The 18,087-nt window shown below is 49.1% G+C and overlaps 1 protein-coding gene across 7 annotated transcripts in view; it reads right to left on the bottom strand.

Moving 5' to 3' along the window:
- Positions 1-17,406, bottom strand: part of Sgms1 (sphingomyelin synthase 1) — a 274,151-nt gene extending 256,745 nt beyond the window's left edge. For 4 of the 7 annotated variants that reach the window (XM_052187204.1, XM_052187186.1, XM_052187180.1 and 1 more), the window contains exon 1: positions 15,930-16,182. The gene's annotated coding sequence lies outside the window, so the exon portion shown is untranslated. Of the gene's footprint in view, positions 1-15,330; positions 15,580-15,929; positions 16,183-17,274 lie in introns of those variants that run through there. The other 3 variants (XM_052187219.1, XM_052187194.1, XM_052187214.1) reach the window with 2 other exon arrangements.
- Between the last annotated feature and the right edge of the window lie 681 nt (positions 17,407-18,087).

Raw genomic sequence — 18,087 nt, 5'->3', positions numbered from 1 at the left:
CACTAGACCTCCCATGGGCGGGGAGGAGAGGCATCTGGTACTTTAGGGTCTCCACCCAGCCTCCCTTCCTACACAGATTTGGATAAAAATCCAAGTCAAAATCAAGATGCTTGCTATCCAAACACACCATGTAGGCCAGAACCTCAGCCCCGCCAGAAGAGATTATCATCCTCTGCAGAAAGCCCAGTGCTCTTGCCCCAACACAGGCTCGCAGATGCACGAGCCACTGCAACTCCTATTGGCAGCCCCACACAGGTCTGCTGAGAGCTTCATCATCTAAGACCGGACTGAGTAAGCAAACACTATTGCCAGATTTCTCCTCTTGAGGTACTGACAGGCAAGAGCTGTCAAAGCAAAAGATAAGAAAACACCAGGCTGATTTCCAAGAAGGCTGACTGGCCTGGCTCAAAGCTGCTGCCAAGTGTGCTCAGAAAAACAGTCCACCAACTACAGGGCTGCTTCCCACCTCCGGCAACAGAGATGCCATCAACTCAACACTGTTCAGAGTGTCTGGATGTTCTGATTCCTGGAACCAAATTGGGTCAAGTGACCGATCACTATGAAGCATCCTTGAGGCTGGAGAGATGGCTCAACAGTTGAGAGCACTGGCTGCCCTTCCAGGGGGCCCGAGTTCAATTCCCAACAACTGTCTGCAACTCCAGTTCCAGAGGATCTGCCACTCTTGCCCATGCATACGGACAGAACACCGATGCACATAAAGATAAATCAATCTTAAAAAAGAGGCAGCTATCTCAGAAAGCACTTTTTAAAGGTTTACTGAAAGACTGATTCAAGCCAACATGTATATACAGTCGTGTTCACATGCTCCCAGCACATGCATCCATACTCATTTAAATGTGGCACACAGATGTTATGAAATACTACTTAGCTTTTAAAAGGGGAAATCTAAATACATGCTACAAGATTAACCCTGAAAACAGTTTGCTAAGGAAAACAAGTTAGATGTAAAAGGGAAAATACTGTATAATTCATATTGAGTGCATAGGATAATCAAATTCATGGCACACAGCATAAAGCCATAGCTGCCACAGGCTGTGTAGAAGGGAGAATGGGAACTATTCACTGAGTATGGGCTTTCAGGTAGAACGCTCTGTAGCAGACAATGGTGATCATTATACAACCATATGATGTACTTAATTCCCTAAATCATATACTTAAAATAACTAAAATGGTAAATTTCATGCCTGTATATTTTACTTCAGCTTTTGAAACTAAAAGATATTTGTATTTTTCAAAGAAAAACTATTGAGAGTAATTTAAGTCACATCATAGAATTATTATATTTTGAAACTACTTAAACATGTACTTTCTTATTATGCTTTGATTTTTAAGGCAGGGTCTAGCAGCGTAGCTCAGGCTTGCCTCAAACTTGTCTTCCATCTCATATGTGACCAAATTTAATCTTCAGTATTAGTCTGAGAAGCGAAGAGCAGGAAGTTTCCTCCAAACGTTAGCAGTGACTACAGTGACAAAGACCACAGTACCAGCAGGCTTGGGCACGGTGACCAAGACCAGCACAGAAGCATGTTTGGTGACTTCTGAAGACACTTTCCCATGTTAGTGAGAATTCCAGACATATCCTAGAAAAACAAAAACTCCAACCAACAACAAACATGACTTCAGGCAGACAGGCTGTACATATTTACATGTGATGTTCAAAGATGTGGTAGCTGCTTCTTGGGTGTCCTGAGTCTGGTTCAATATAAGAAAACTCTTGGACCGTGCAGCATGTTCTCTGACAACCCAAAGAGCTTGTTCATAAGCAACACCTGCATGCAGGAAATTTAGCCCAGTGGGGACACAGGAAAGTGACATTCCCCACATGTTACTCCTCCCTACGAGGAGTCTGTCATCCTTCTTAGGGAAGATGCTGGATCGAGCTGCAGGCTATGAAAGCTGAGATACAGATGGAGAGAGAGTCAGGAAACAGTGCTGTTATCTTGAAACCCATTATCCTGATGCACTGCTGTGGTTCGGAGCCAAGGCTGAGGACAGGCACTGTTAAACTGGCTGTGGGGAACTGCAAGTCTCACCAAAACCATCAGGGTAAAGACAAAACAGAAGAACACGTGAGCTCAAGACCACAGTGTCACTTCTGAAATTATCCAGACACATCCTCCTCCAGCAGAGTACAAGAAGGGGTGAGGGGTTACTGAAAGAGTTTCTAAGTGGGTGCAAAGTCACTTACATGACAAAACTTTAGAGGCTATGAGACAAACCAACACTCTCAGTTCAGTTTAGCATATTGTCGGAGGGAGCTACCCAAAACAGTAGCTCAAAATCAAACAAACAAAAGTTTTGATCTCCTGCAGCCCCCAGCTCAAATTCTGATCATATCTGCTAGGGAATTAAGATATTACAACACCAAACCCTACTAGGATCTGAGCCCTATAATTGTAAAAAACACATATGAAGTTTCAGGGTTTTATGGATAGCACGCTCCAGTGTGGCAGGACTCAGCTTTGCCGGTGTCAATCCTCTGGGCACTCCACTGTCCATAGGTAATATGTTCACTTGGTGCACACTCAATATTTATAGGGGAAAAGGAGGGATCCGTGTATACGAAGACACAGCGGCAACCATTCACTGCAGACGCCAGGGTGCAACTACAGTGTTTACTACGTTCTGTAAGTGGACATGGAAAACTAAGGGGTCAGTCACTAAGGAGCTACCCTCAGGACCTTGGTACATACAAGCTCTGTGGCTCCAGGGTCAATATTCACAAAGACGTGCGTGTCTGTCTGCACTCAGAGCCTGGCTGGAAGGGGAAGAGGGCAAGAGGAGAGCACTCATCTATAATACAAGTAACACCTTGGCTACTGCAAAGTCATCAGGACGGACATCCAGCCATGTAAACAGAGACACCCCTAAAACGGGGGCACAGACCATAGAAACATTGGCAAGGGAATCATTCTTGCTGTTCTGCAATGAGAGTCACAGGAGATTAGCATGGCCACGTGAAGGGCCTGATCCCTGTTAGACTGAAGCTAAGTGAAAAGCTTGCTTCCTCGCTGGCTTACACAGACTGCCACCCAATGTCGTATCAATAGTTTCTTAACAAAATAAGTATATATATTTTGCATCCAGTGATGCTTTCAAAAATACCTTGTTCTCATAGGTGTGTTTTTAAGGTTTGCTGCTAGCCTGTTATGTGGATAAACACAATATGTGCTTAACCAACCCCACAGTTGGATACCAGGCTTAGGATGTGCATTACTGATCAAAACTGATCTTGACTGTTTTTTAAATTAAACCCCTACAGTCGGAATGGCTGGGTCAGAGAGTACTGCTTCATCTGAAGGCAGCAATCAAGAACTTTCTCGGGGTTGGAAAGTTATGGCACTGACCACCAAAGTCACAGACTGCCCTCTCCAGGCTGGAGTCCCGGGTCCATGGGACCCAGCAAGCTCCGGGCACCATCTACCACTCTTCTAGAGGCTCAGCCCCTTCCCCCATTGACCACTGCACCACTTGGCTCTAACCTCCTCTGGGGAAAACTGAGCCTGTGCCATCCACAAGACAGAAACAAGCCTGTGAGGTTCTTAACATGCCCACCTCCTTCCTCTGGGGTAGTCACTTCCCAATAGTCCCTCTAAACAGCAGGAAGGCTAAGACCCTTAGGGCTAAGGTCAAGTACTCAGGGGTATGATTTCAACTTTTCACCAAACTGGCTCTCAGACACCTTCACGGAGAAGTCGATGAGTGCTTTAACTACTATGCCCCTAAAAACGTACACTTAAATATACCCGAAAATGGCACATCTCATTGTGGAATCTTCTAGGAATACAGCCTCAGACCTGGGAGCTGCCAGGTCCATCTAACAGACATGTTTACAGCTTGCAAAAGTCCTGACTGTTAGTCTGATAGTTTTGATGGTTTCCATTCTGACACTCAAAAAAGGGGGAATCAGTCAGGTTGGGGGCCCAAGGATACTTAGACTACTGCCCATCCCCCAGCTGGTAGCTTTGCAGAGCCTTCCAAAGTAACTCAGTTGTCTCTGTGTGCTGAAGCAAATGTCAAATTTCAGATCTCTTGAATGGGTGCCAAAGTGCTCCCCAGCTGTCCCCTGCATGAGGGGTCAGACCCTCTTGACCTCCTGTTTGCTGCCTCAATTGTTACCACGACCTAGAAAACTCTGTGTGTCCTGGGTTTTGTTTTCTCCACACCTATACATTCCACACTAGACTTTGGCCATCCACCGAGACATCTCAGGAGAACCAGGACATTCACCGGGTGGCTTGCTATGCATGCAATACAGACTGCAAGGTGAGACGTGGCCAGAGACAAGCAACGGTGCAGTCACAGGCAAGGGTGGTATGCACAGAGAACAGCAGCGTACAGACACGGAGTCTCGCTCCAAGTGTCTCTGGACGACTGAATGGTCAGGACACCACCCGGAGCAAAGGTCCTGTGCACCCTCCTTCCATCATGGTATCTCAGCAGGACCCTCTGTTGTCACTTCCCCCAGCCACCTTTACAACTACGGGATGCCCAGTTACACCCCATGGGCATGGCTAAGGGTCTTCACACAGCTCTTATATCATAGTGGTTAATATTCCATTTCACGTAAGCATAGCCCCAAAGGGTACAAATCCAAGTCCACTGTTCTTTATGCCACTCCCTGCCAGCTTTCGGACCCAGACTGCTTGCTATCTGACTCCTGCTACCCAGAGGTCTCTTGTGGCCCCACCTCCCTCACCGCAGGCCAAGTTCAGGTCCCATATCTGAAGTGTGACCCAGCAGCCAGGCACCTCTGCCACCGCTGCCCTCACCTGCTCTCCTCCGTCTCAGGTGACTGGAGCAGCCAGGCTTTGGCTGACAGCCACAGGTGCTCCCTGCAGAGGCCTTTTATAACTCCCTTACAAAATGGAAGCCTGTAACTGCTGAAAATCAACCTCTAACTGCTGTTTCTATCAAGTGGCTTGGGCATGAGCAAACCAAAACGGGGCCAGAACGGGAAAACAGTTCTCAAATAACCAGTTTCACTGTCAAAGGGATAGTAAACAACTGCCAATGTAAATCCACGGGCTGCACTATTCAGGCCTGCCCCAGTCACAGGGAGGGAGCTGTGACATCTGGGGACTAGATGGCCAGCACTCAGTCGGTCCAAATTTTCCCTTCCAAACACACGAGCAGAGGCCCAAGGTTCCCTAGCCATTTGGCCAGCACACAGGCTCAGCCTGCCCTCATTTGTAAGGACACTGGAGAAGGAGGAGAAGGAAGAGGAGGAGGAGGAGGAAGAAGAGGAGGTAGGGATAAGAAAGGGAGAAAGCCGAACCACTGAAAGTCAAATTCACCACTAACCCCAAAACTGAAAGGCAAGTCAGGAATCCTTCCTAGGTTCACATTCTTAGGAACTGGTCTGGCCACATCTGTAAAAACAAAGGAGTGACCTGGCAATGTTCCTGTGATTCTCCAAGTGACTGAGGCGCACAGTCCTGGCCACCAATCCTTCTTGCCAATGACCACTGATACGTCCCACCCTCCTAGACAACCCCACCCACACACCCACACACAGACACACAGGAGACTGCTTAGACTCCGCCCACAGCAAGCTGCCGCCCTATGTCATCAGCTCCCTTCTGCACACTGTGCCAAATGCAGGGAAGCTGCAGCAACACTGCCCTGTCCCAGGGGGCCTGGTGCACAGCTGTGGCCTGGCCTCACTACGTAATGATGACATTACCTGATGACAGGTCTCTTTCGAAAACCCTTTTCCAGGCTAGGAGCTGTTCCTTCCAGTTGTAGCTGTAAGCCCTGCCAACGTGGGGAGGAGCAGTGTCAGCTGCAAGGTAGCAAGCCTGCTACGGTAACTGCAGCTGGTTGTGTTTCCTGAAGACTCCGAGGCAGCAGTGTGCCCAGATTAGCCCTCTTACCTCCTCTCTCTGAGAGGTGCCAAGCTCTTTCTTGCTACAAACACTTTGCCATCATAGTTAAGCCAATCCCGCACACTGCCTTCTGCCCCCCCAAACACACGCCCAGGCTAGGCATCGTTAATTATCTGTGCTTTGTTTTCCCATGGGTCTAAACGGTGGACAGAAAGCACCCCCTAATCTGAGCATGTGGAAGGGAAGGATGGAAAACAAATGATGCCACCTTCCTGGGACAGGCTGCCTGCCAGCGGCACCTCACGCTCTGAGGATGGTAACATGATCAGGTATGGTTGACGCTGCAGTTTACCAGTTACTTTGCCATATCACAAGCTCTGATGAGCAGGGCACCACAGTGCCATGGCTCAGAGGTTGATCTGCCACCCCAAATGGACACAACCCCCTGAGGACACTTTCTAGTGAGGTAGAAGCAGTTAGTCCCTGGTTGCTACAACATGACTTTGGATGGTACTGCCCAAAGTGTGTCCCCAGATCAGTGGGGGCAGCAGCGCCTGGGAAATGGAGAGCATCCAAACGCTGCCACCTGCCCCCAAGCTACCTGCTTCAGAAACTCTGCGTCGGGCCCAGCAAGAGCTACAAGCAAACTGGACTGCAAAGCTGGCAGAAGCTGAAACTTGAGGCCCAGGAGCTCAGATAAACACCTAAGGTCTTGGGAACACCCAGCTTGGGACAACCTGTGTATCACAACCTGACACAACTACTAGGGCCCCTCACCAACAAGCACCCACTGGTTTTTATTTTCAAGTTTTGGGGCTTGTGTTTTTTGGTGTTTGGTTATTTGGTTGGTTGGTTGTTTGTTTGTTTGTTTGGTTGGTTGGTTGGTTGGTTTGATTTTTGCCAACTGTCAGGACCCCCAAACACTAACTTCTTCAGGACATTCCACCTCGGGAAAATGACTTGTGCCTCGCTTTCCTGTCTCCAAAAGTGATCACAACATCTGCATCCCAGGGCCAAGGCCGATGCCCACCGGTTTGGTTTGGGATCAGCCCTCAAGGAATCCCTATTCTTACTGTAGGTCTGCCCAAGAGACTTGCTTCTTATATGCTCACCGTCTTGGGTTTTTTTTTTTTTTTTTTTCCTACCCACTCCATTCCAGAGCAATGAGGAAAGACATTCAGAACAACAGACACTACTACCCTGGCTCAGTGACGTCTCAGGTACCAATCCGTTCTGTCTACAACCTGGCCCTGCCTTGTTAGCCAATAACATGGAGAAAGCCCACGCCAGCCAGTGGAGTGACTACACAGCCCTCCAGCGGATCCTCTGGACAAGAGCCAACCAATGCTGGTATATGAAACCTCACACACCTCAAAAGAAATAGAGAAAAACTGTGGGACTATCAACAGACTTGCAAATAACAGTGGCTAATATTCATATGGGTCTTAATCGGTACTAACATTTGGATCCCCGCTGTCTCCCAGATACCCATGTGTGTGATGGTCAGATCCCACACTATGATGCTACTGGGAAGTGGTGAGCTCTTTAAGAGCTGTGGCTTAGTAGAGGAAGTTGGGTCATGGGAGGCATCCCCTGCAAAGGGGCTCTGAATATCTTGGCCCTTTCCTCCCTCTCTTCCTTCCTTGGCTGCTGTGAGGTAAGCAGCCTCCTCTCTTATGAGTTCCCACTGTTAAGAAGACAGAAATCCGGCAGACTTGATGGATATAGGGGTTGGACACTACCCTAGTCATCAACAGCAGAAGAAAAAGGCCTATAGTTGAAGCCTTTTAATCAATGGCTAAAGGGAACCTGAGCTATATCTCTGATCTTGGAAGGAGAGGTCACATCCTGAACTTCCCAGAAGTCATGAACTGATAACTATCTAAACCTAGGCCAAGAGTTCTAAGATTACTATCTAGCTCAGCATCTTTCTGATAAAGAACAAGGACATACCAGTAGGACTCAAGAGAAATGGGCCTGTTACTCACCCATGCAGGAGAACGCCCAAAAGAAAGAGCTTCTGTTTTAGATGACTTAGTAAGAAGTTACATCCTGTAAATCAACACAATGGTCCTTTAGCTCACTGTGCACTCCCACCTTAGGAGTAAGTCTTCTGTACTCTGCCTACCTCCTATTTTATATATATATAAAAAAAAAATAGTCATAAAAAACTCTGTCTACTTTCTTAACTCAGACCTTAATGTAAGTGTCTCATCTTAATCCTTCAGATTCTTCAGAGATCATAAAGACCAGGGAACTGAAAGGAGGTGGCAGCAAGGTCCCAGTGACACTACCATGATACACAACCTCTCCTCAAGCCAGATGAACTGAAACCATGAGTCCATGAGCCCAAATGAATCCTTCAAAGGTAATGGTCACAGTCCCACCCCCACCCCCTGAAAGACTAGAGCAGGAGAATCTTCAGTTTGAAGCCAAGTAATATGAAAAGGTCCTATCTCAGAGAACGAGGAGGAGGAGGAGGCAGAGGAGGAGGAGGGGAGGAGGAGGAAGAGGAGGAAGAGGAAGAAGAAGGAGAAGGAAGAAGGAAGGAAGGAAGAAGGAGGAGGAGGAAGAAGAAAGAAGAAGAGAAAAAAAAAAAGACAAAGACATCCTAGTCTCAGGTACTCTGTGAGGTGACAGAGAACTAACTGACACTGTGTGGTAGCCCTGCAAGGCCTTACAAATGTTAGCTTATATCTTTCTCACAACTACTCAACAACCCTGGATGGTAGCTGCTGCCCTTAGGTTCACTAAAGAACTTAACAGAAGGTCCATAGAACCCACCCATTGTGTACAACCCTTACGTGGGGGGGGGGGGGGAGTCAAACCCAAACACTCTGCTCCATGCTCACGCTCTCAGCCACCAAGGAACTCAGAGCTACTAGCTGTCTACACAAGGGCGAGCCACCAATCACTGCTTATCAGAACCCACACCCACCCAGGGTTAGGTGAGAAGATTCAGCAAGGCAACAGCAGTTGACACTAGGCCTCACAATCTGAGCTCCTCTTCCAGAAACTACAAGGTGGATAGAGAGAACCGACTTCTGCAAGTTGTCTTTAGACCTACTCACATGCACTGTGATGCACATGTGTGCAAGCAAACACACACACACACACACACACACTAAATATTTTTTTAAAAAATACAGATGCCACATCCATTACCATGTGGTTCAGCAGCAGGTCCTCATGGTCCGCAATAAAATACTGGCTGTCACCTTTCTATTCTCTCCTCCCTACTCAAATGCCATCCAAGCCAAACCAAAGCTCGAGAGTGGGTCTCTCTCGTCCCATAACCCTCTTGGCACTGTAGCACTTAACCTTCATTACAAACCTTCTGTCGCAGAGACTTCTCTAATTGCTTCTTGTATATTAGCTGTATATCCCTCCCCACTCAACTGTAAAATTCCTTGGAAGTATCTATACTTTTTGGGAAGTAGGCAGAGGCCCAGGCTCTCACATGTGGATTGGGATTACTACACACTTAACTGTCTATCTCCTTCACTTTGCCTTCCTGACACTTCTTGATTGAAAATCGTAACAAGCAGGTGAAAGGCTGAAGGTGACTATTTAATGTAGAGTGGGCTATGACGTCAGCACTCCCTGAGCAACAGCTCTGTTTCCAAATCTGCACTCTGCATCTCCAAAGCCCCACAGGGTAGGTGCGCAGGCCCATGCTTGAGGGAGGAGGAGCTTGGGACATTTTTAAAAAGGAAGGAGGAACAAATAGCCAATGTCACTCAAGTCTGGCAAAAGAAAAGACTGTTGAAAGACCAGTCCATAAAACCCTTCCTCTGTCTACACCTATAAGGTGGGAACAAGGTTCCTACCAGGGCTTAATACGTAATGTCCAGCACAGGCATGTGTGTAGAAAGCTTGATCGCCAGTGGGTGGAGCTATTATGGAAGCTTTTAAAAACTTTGGGTGGTGGACCACAGCTGAAGGAAGTAGGCCACCAGGCAGTCCTTGGGGTATGTTGTCCCTGAATCCTTCCTGGTAGCTATCTGTGATGGGATCTCTTCCACATGTCCCTCCCCAGAAGGCCAGGCACCCACAGCTAATGTCCATGGACCCTGAGTACAATCATGTCTCTGTCCTTGGGTTGTTTCTCTCTTGGGTGTTTGGTCACAACAGCAAAGCAGCTATTTAAAATAAAGCATCTAAACTCAAAACTCTACCCAAACATGTGGCCTTTATTAAAAAAAAAAAAATTCCCGTAAGCTGGGAACTGAACTCAGTAGTACAGTGTGTGTTTAGCATGTACAAGGCCCTGAATTCAAGTTCCAAAGCCAATAATGAGGGGAAAAGTGGTACTGTAGCGAAGAAAATTGTCAACTTTATTTCAAGGTTACTGTTTTAAAGGTGGGATGGCAATGATCATACAGCATCAAAATAGAAACAATGTCAATTCTCTCAGTGAGACTGTAACCCAAGCAATGCCAATCACATTTCCTAGACTTTATTGAGAACTTCAGAAGCATTCCAAAATGGATATGGAAGAGCAAACAACCAATATAATCTAACCGATGTCTAGGAACAAGAGAACCCCGTGTCACTGTATCAAACATGGTGCAATGATCTAGTGAAGAAATCAGGGCTTGGCACAGAAATAGAAGAACACTGGGAAGAGCTAAACAAAATACCAGCCCTGTGAGGCCTCTCAAAATTAGAAGGCAAAGCTTCAGGGGTCAGGATCTGGTTTGGAGTGATGGCAGCGTTCTATGGAGGGATCACGTCGACACTGGCCCAACCTGGAAAATCACACTACTTAGTTACACAAAGATTGCCCAGAAGGGCTATGTTCTATGTCCCGTGTCACAGTTCAAAAGAAGATATTTTAAACCTTGTATATTTTTCTTAATTCAGTATGTTTAGTGAAAGGAACCAGACACACACACATACACACAAAAGTACCATATTGTATGGACCACTTACATAAGTTAAAGAAATACAATCTATAGTAGTTACACAAGTCTGCGTATAACAGGAAGGTTCTGACTCCAAAACAGACCCAGGGAAAGTTTGGGGTTAACAGAAAGGTTTGGTTTCTTCACTGTGGCATGATAGCTACATTATCAAAAGTAAAGTACACATTTTAAATTGATTTCTTTACATAAATTACAATTCTTGATAAATTGACAAAGTCTCATCTGTATGTGGAAACATGATACCCAATCAAAACAGCCTCACCAAAACCATGAAAGGACGCATGGCTTAATCAATGGTTTAGGAATACTGTCTCACAAAATAAAAAGGGGGGAAGAAATTCTAATGTTGGGGGGAGGGAGTAGAGAATAAGGGGGGAGGAACGCAAGACAAAATGAACAGCTGGTCCAAGAAACAGAATAACAACTAAATAACAGTAACACCCTCATTCACTAAGAATCACATAAGTCCACACTGAAACAGTCAGAGCTCATTAGCCACAAAACGCTGGTAAATTATAAAGATAGCTAATGGCCAACACTACAAGGATGTGGGTATCATCCCTGAAACCAGCTTGGAAGTGCACAGCAGCTCAGCAGCTCGGAGAGTAAGTAATTCAACACGTGCTGGTACTTAACTTCTAGCCACCCGAGCAGGGTCCTGGATGGGGATCCCTAGAGCATCAGTTCTCCAACGTCCCCTTCCATCAGGGTCTCCAGACTTGGCTTGTCAAAGCACAGATCAGCAGCTTCTGAGTTGAGGCTTTCTGATTCAGGAGGTCTAGACTCTGCATTGCTAGTAGGAAGCACACCTCCAAAACTACTGCCCCTACAATCCTTTCACGGAGATCAGTAAGAGAATGAAGCCAGCATTTCATTCAGTTTTGCCTGTGGTAACAGGGTGGAAATGAATTATGCATCTATCACACACAGACATGCACATATACATATATGAATATGTGTGTATATATGACTGCATACACATACTAGGTGATTATTACATATATATGTGATATAATATATACATATATATGTGTATATATATGTGTGTGTGTGTATATATATCAGACTCTACAGAGTACCAGACACCTTGCTATACAGAACAAGCACAGACTTACACAAAACTACCTAATAAAACATTGAAAAAATTCTGTCAACTCTTATGAAATGTTGGACTGTTCCCAAGACAAATGTTTTTGGAGGGTTGATGTGCTTTCCTAGTCCTTTTGCAGTACTGCAAATGGAACCCAGGACCCTGTGCGTGCTGAGCAAGCACTCTACCCCCGACCCACAGCCTCAGCAGCATTCATGCAAACTGAAGACAACACATCAAGTAACAGCATTTTTAACAAAATATGCATACATACCGTCCAGACAAAATCTCATCCACTACACGGGAGAAGACGCCTCTTGCAGCAGAGGGAATGGAAGGGAACGGAGATGCCAACTACAAGCAAGGGGCTTTGTACAGTGATAGGATCGAATGCCAAGAACGGACCATGTCTGAGAGGGAAAATGACACCTAAATTCTAAGTTCTCATTCATCTGCATTGACCTAAAATAGCTGCTTCATCTAGCTGGCCACAGAGGTAGAGGGATTCTTTCTCAAATACAGCATGAGGTGATTCAAACCTCCAAAGAGCAACATTCCATTGAGGTCTAGAAAGAAGCTGGAGTTCTTGGCTTGTGGCAAAGAAGGCATGTGTCTATGTGTATATGTCTCCGTTCTTAGCCTGTGTCTATCCGTGGCTCATGCTCTCTCTCTCTCTCTCTCTCTCTCTCTCTCTCTCTCTCTCTCTGTGTGTGTGTGTGTGTGTGTGTGTGTGTGTGTGTGTGTGAACATTTGCATGTCTACAACTGTGTGTGATGTGTCTATATGTTGAGATAGACTCTGGATTGGGATAAAGCATTCTAGCAAACACCAAGCCACACCTGTTCACGAGTTCAATTCGGTTTTACTGAAACCAGAAGTTATTTCCACAGCTACAGAACCAAGCCATCTTCGGGCCACAGGACCTGCCCTCTCTTCCCCTTCATTTATTCCCTGTCCCTCACACCAAACTGAACTGATCCAAACAAACAAAAAAAGACTATTTTTTTTTCCTGATTGGGTGCTCTAAGGTGACAAACTACAGCACAGCCGTGGAATGTAGGACTGTAGGAAGAAATAAACAAGCATTTGTATTCTCTCCCTTTGGCCCCTTGCATTTATATTCTTGTTTGAACCAAGCCCAAATCTTTAACACCCAGGCATACGAAGAAAGTTCTAAAAAAAAAGGAAAAAAAAAAAAAAAAAAAAAAAAGACTGCTACCATCCAGAACAGGTAAAGACATAGACACAGCCATCTGTAGTCTGCCCTGTCCTGGAAGAAGAACACTGGCCACCCACCATGTTTTGCTCAGTCCTTAAGCAGGTTTTACCTTTTTTACAGCAGTGCTTATCACTGGACAGCAAAGGTTCCCTGAAATGCTTTGCAGGGAATGAGGTTTTATCAAAGAACATATAATATGTGTCCAGAGCACATTTGAGTCTAACATCAAGTCATCCTTTAGGTTTTTAATGACTTAGCCCCAAAAGAGTGCCCTTGATTCCAGCTCAAGAGAGTACCTGCCCCGAGGTGAAAATGAAAATGTGAACAAGGCAGAGCGCTTGATGTAAAACAGATGTTTATGGTCAACAAGGGGCAACTGCATCTTAGGAAAGCACACAAAGGCTTTAAGTGCCCAATGCACGTAACATTCACAGACACTGTTGCACATTCTTTATTCTAAAATTGTTCAGGAAAGAATCCCACTTACAGACATAAAAAAATGAGAAATGTGATAAATTCTAGTGCTCTTCTGTTATGAAAAACGTTTTTAAATATGAATAAGTATTTACTGAGCTACATACAGGTCAGGCATTATGCAAAACACTAGAATGCTGGGTGGTGGTGGTGGTGGCGGCGGTGGTGGTGGCGGCGGCGGCGGCGGCGGCGGCGCACGCCTGTAATCCCAGCACTTGGGGGGCAGAGGCAGGTGGATTTCTGAGTTCGAGGCCAGCCTGATCTACAGAGTTCCAGGACAGCCAGGGCTATACAGAGAAACCCTGCCTCCAAAAAAAAAAAAAAAAAAAAAATCCAAAAAGCAAAAAACAAAAAAACAAACCAAAAAAACAAAGAAAGCAAGACACTAGAGTTCTCCGAATAAGTTATTTTAAACAATGTGTGCCTTTAATACCTTAATATGTTAAATTAGTAGGGTGGTTTTTTTTTAAGTTCCCTGGTATTTGAAGTAGTTCAATGTCAGTGACAAGTGGCAGAAAAGTATTTCTTTTAGTAACAATAAAAACGTTTGGTCTCTGAAGAAGAAACAGAGAGGGGCTCTCACTCCGTACAATAACTGCCTGAATTGAACGGTAGCGGCGGCCACCTCCTGCTACCCAGCAGGTCTGTGAAGACGTTAACATGTGCTCCATAGTTAAGGAGGAACACTGTGGAAACCCAAAGTACCAGGACACCCAGAAGGGAACAGGAAGCGAAACAAGGAAAGAGGACTTGGTGCATATAAGAAGGCCGCTTCCGGAGGTTTCCCCCAAAGTTAAGCACCGCCAGCTGCGGGCACCGCCGGCTCTGCAGCTTGCTTGCTGGCTTGCTTGGCCAAGGCAAGGCTTCAGAGCTGGAAACCTGCCACCTGCTGAATCACCAAACATCCCTGGGCTTCCCTTAAAAAAAAAAAAAACTGACCACATCAGCACCCAACCCCAGCTGGCTTCTTCCTTGGACACCTAACACTCTGACCAATGAAACGCCTGGACATCCTCTCCCCTGCCTCAGACCCAAACTGCCTCTCAAACCCTAAGGCAACTTCCACCAGAATCCAACCTCATCAATCTCACTCCTTCCTGCTCCCTCAAACCCCACCCCTACTGATGTTTCAGCCTCTCAGCCAGGAGGAGTTGACGGACAGCACACCAAGACAGGCATTTGCGACTTCCACAACCAGGTAGCCAACTAGAAACACCCCCAATCTGAAGATGGTAAATTTCAGGAGGGCTATGACAGAAGGCAGGCCTCAGAACACTGAAAATAAACTTCCTGTCAGAACCCAGCCTTCTGTCTTTTCTATGTGTGTAGCGCTGAACTCGGTCCTGTCTGAAGGTGAAATGAAACATCCGAGAAGCACCTGCCCGGATTCTCTCAGCTCCCCAGGTCCACAACATCCTTCACCCCAACTGTTACCGGTGACAGTCAAAAGGGATCAAGCGTTAACCAGAATCCGTTAGATGGACCAGGACACCCAGGACACCGGAGGAAGACAGTCGGAGTGTGGGTTAAGATCCAGGGCAGAGGCAGTGCTGCTACTACTGATGTGCCCTTGACAAGTCGCCTATGATCACTCAGACCCCTCATTCTCTGTCCGAACCGCGTCCAGAGCTACGCAGATGCCCCTTCAGGCCTTACCCTTTAACACCCCCACGCGGCGAGGACACGCGGGGTCTCAGAACAGTCGCGAGCCAGGGGCTGTTACGCCGCCCCGGGAGGAAGGGGCTCGCTCCTCCGGGAAGGGGGTCCCACCTGTTATGCCGTTGGGGGTCATCGAGGGGCCGGGGCCGTGCTGAAGGGAATCCCAAAGCTGCGGACTCTTGGCACGCTGCGATCAGGCCAGGAGGTACCAACTGTCACTCTGCTGCCCAGGGTTGTGGGGGTGGGGCTGCGACTTGGGGGGGGTCCACTCCTAAGCTCTACGGGACCTCTGGCTGGCTTCCACCTGGAAAGGTCCTCAGCCCAGGGCTCTCAGGCCCCGCTACCGTCCACTCGCCCCAATGTGACACCAGGCAGCCTTCCAGCCCGCACGCAGCACCTCGGAAAGGTGCCCACTGACGCCTCCGCCTTCCTCCCCGCCCAAGTTGGCGGGGGAGCCCCGCCGGCGGCCCGCCCCCTCGGAGCCGGGATCGCGGCCGCCAGAGCGCTCCCCCGCGCCCACCCCCACGAGCGGCCGCGGGGGACCGCACGCCAGGTACGCGCGACATCGCGCGGTATGCGCTCACGCCCCCTCGCCCGGGCTGCCTGCCCGCCCGCCGTCAACCGAGGTCAGGCCCGGCCCGCGAGCCTCGGGTCAGATCCAGCCTCTCGCGACCGGGAGGCCGGCCCTCCACCCCCGCCCCGCGACTCACTTGCACGCGAGTCGTGGCAGCCGCCGAAATTCTTTCCACGCGCCGAGCCCCCCGCCGCGGAACGAAACCGGGGCAGGGCGGCGTGCGGGCTCTGCACCCGATCCCGCTCTCCCGTCCGCGTGCCAGGCTCCCGGGACGAGCAGCCCGCCGGAACCGGCCCTCCCTGCTCCCGTCCAGCCGGGAGCCTGCCGCCGCTGCTCCGGCCGCCGCCGAGCTGGCGAGAAGGCTTCTGACTTGGAGCCTCGGGCTGCCGAGCATGCCCAGTCCGCGGTGGAGCCGGGTCGGCTTCCCGCGCGACGCCGCTCCGCTCCTCCGGGTGTTCCCGGCGGCCGGGGGGCGGGGACCACGGACGCTCGACCGAGAACCCGGCTGAGTCCTGCAGGACAGCTTGCCGAGGGGTGTGCTGGGGGGGGGGGGGGGTAGGGACTGGGGTGGAGGGGGTCCTTTTCGTTTCTAGAAACAGCAACTGAAGATGCAATTCCACCAACAACAACAAGAAGAGGAAGGGCCCTGATGGTGGGTTTCATTCTCCAGGATCAGAAGCCCAATTAGGAGCCAGCCCAAGAGTTGTGCGGCGAAAGCCGTCCAGAAAGCTGGGGACACAAACTCAGCCTTCGAGAAACTACCATCGGGGACAGCTGTTAGCGAACTACACTGGCATTTTCTACCCCACCAAGCCCAAGAGCTGCGGCACTTATGACTCCCTCGTAATTGAGCATTTAAAATGGATGGACCTCATACTCTTCGGGACATTTTCCGAAGCTCTAATCCTTAGACTACCATCTTCCCCGGGGGGGAAAAAATCAGGGGTCTGCCGGCTTCCTGAATCGCGCAGCGCCAGGCAGCATGAAAGCCCTGGAGTTCTTGGGAAGAACCGGGGCCCCCTAGTCCGTCCGGGCCCCACCTCCCACCGCTGCTCGGAGCTGCGGCGAAAACCTGGAGAGCACAGCACCAGGGCCGGAGCACTGCGCATGCCCAGTGGCCACACGGGGGTGCGGGTCCCCAGCAGATTTCCTTCAGCTCGGGCAGTGGAACCCGGCACCCGGACGGTGATCGCGCGGCAGAGACAGCAGCATTCGGTGCCTCCAGCCTTCTGGGCCGGCCGCTCGTACTGCCGTGGCATGGGTCGCCCTGGACGCGCTACCCCCAGGGTCTGGTCTGGGGGCGGCGAGGGGGGGGGGGCACCAGGAACGGCCGAGCCTGCGTGACACGTGACTGTCCGCTGAGCTCCGGGGCAGCCATCTTCAGCTTTCCCGGGCCGCAGGCGAAGAAGGGTCCGGGATCCGGGCAGACTCTAATCCAGTCGCCTCCCCAACCAGGCCCAGGCCCAGGCCCCCGCCCTCACCTGCAATCCGCCGGTCTACAGCGAGGGTGCTGCGGCGCGGGCAATACCGGGAGGACGAGCTGTCTGCCTCCGGAGCCAGAACCTAAAGGCTGAGAATTGGAGAGCGGCTCTCCTGGAGCTGATGGCTTCTGCTTTTCCCCAGGGGCGGAAGTTGGGGAGAGGAGTTCCCGTTCCTAAGACGCCGGCATCGCTCCTCCTGCCGCTTCCCTATCCTGACCCATTCCCGGCGACGGAGGATGAAGGTGGCGAAAGGTGTATGGACAGCAGTCGCTCTCTTCCACGCTTTTCTCCTGGTGCTGGTTAGCTTGGATGGTGATGGTCTTAGTCACCTGGGGTCCTGGAATCGCTGGACCCTCATCCTCAGTACCTGAGAATTCATTAGAGCGGCATAAACACGACCACACCTAAACCTACGGAATCAGAAACGCCACTAGTGGGGTCCTTCCTGAAATCTGGTTAACAAGCTCCCAAGGTGAATCTAATGACCGCTTTCCCTAAGCTGTAGAAACCCGTTTTCATGTAGACGCTGAAAACTTAGCGTCCTCTGCCCCCAAACACAGCGAAAAATCGGGTTTAAAATGCGTCTGCTCCTGTGAGCTCTTCCGGTCTTGTCCTCTCCTGCACTTCTGGCTTCTTCACCTTAGGACACTACGCTATGGCTCTTCTCAGGGAGATAAGAAAGGGCGGCTTGACTTGACTGACAACAGCTTTATTTGGAATGCCAACCAAAAGCAAGGGAGTGTCTGAGATTGTATTTTTGACAGTTTGCACCTAAGAGGTAAAAAGGAGTCTTACTGTCTTATGAAGTACTGG

This window comes from Apodemus sylvaticus, chromosome 1, assembly GCF_947179515.1.
Source record: "Apodemus sylvaticus chromosome 1, mApoSyl1.1, whole genome shotgun sequence".
NCBI classification, from domain to species: Eukaryota; Metazoa; Chordata; class Mammalia; order Rodentia; family Muridae; genus Apodemus; species Apodemus sylvaticus.
The sequence above is the reverse complement of the archived record's forward strand: the minus strand, read 5'-3'. Positions and strand labels throughout refer to the sequence as shown.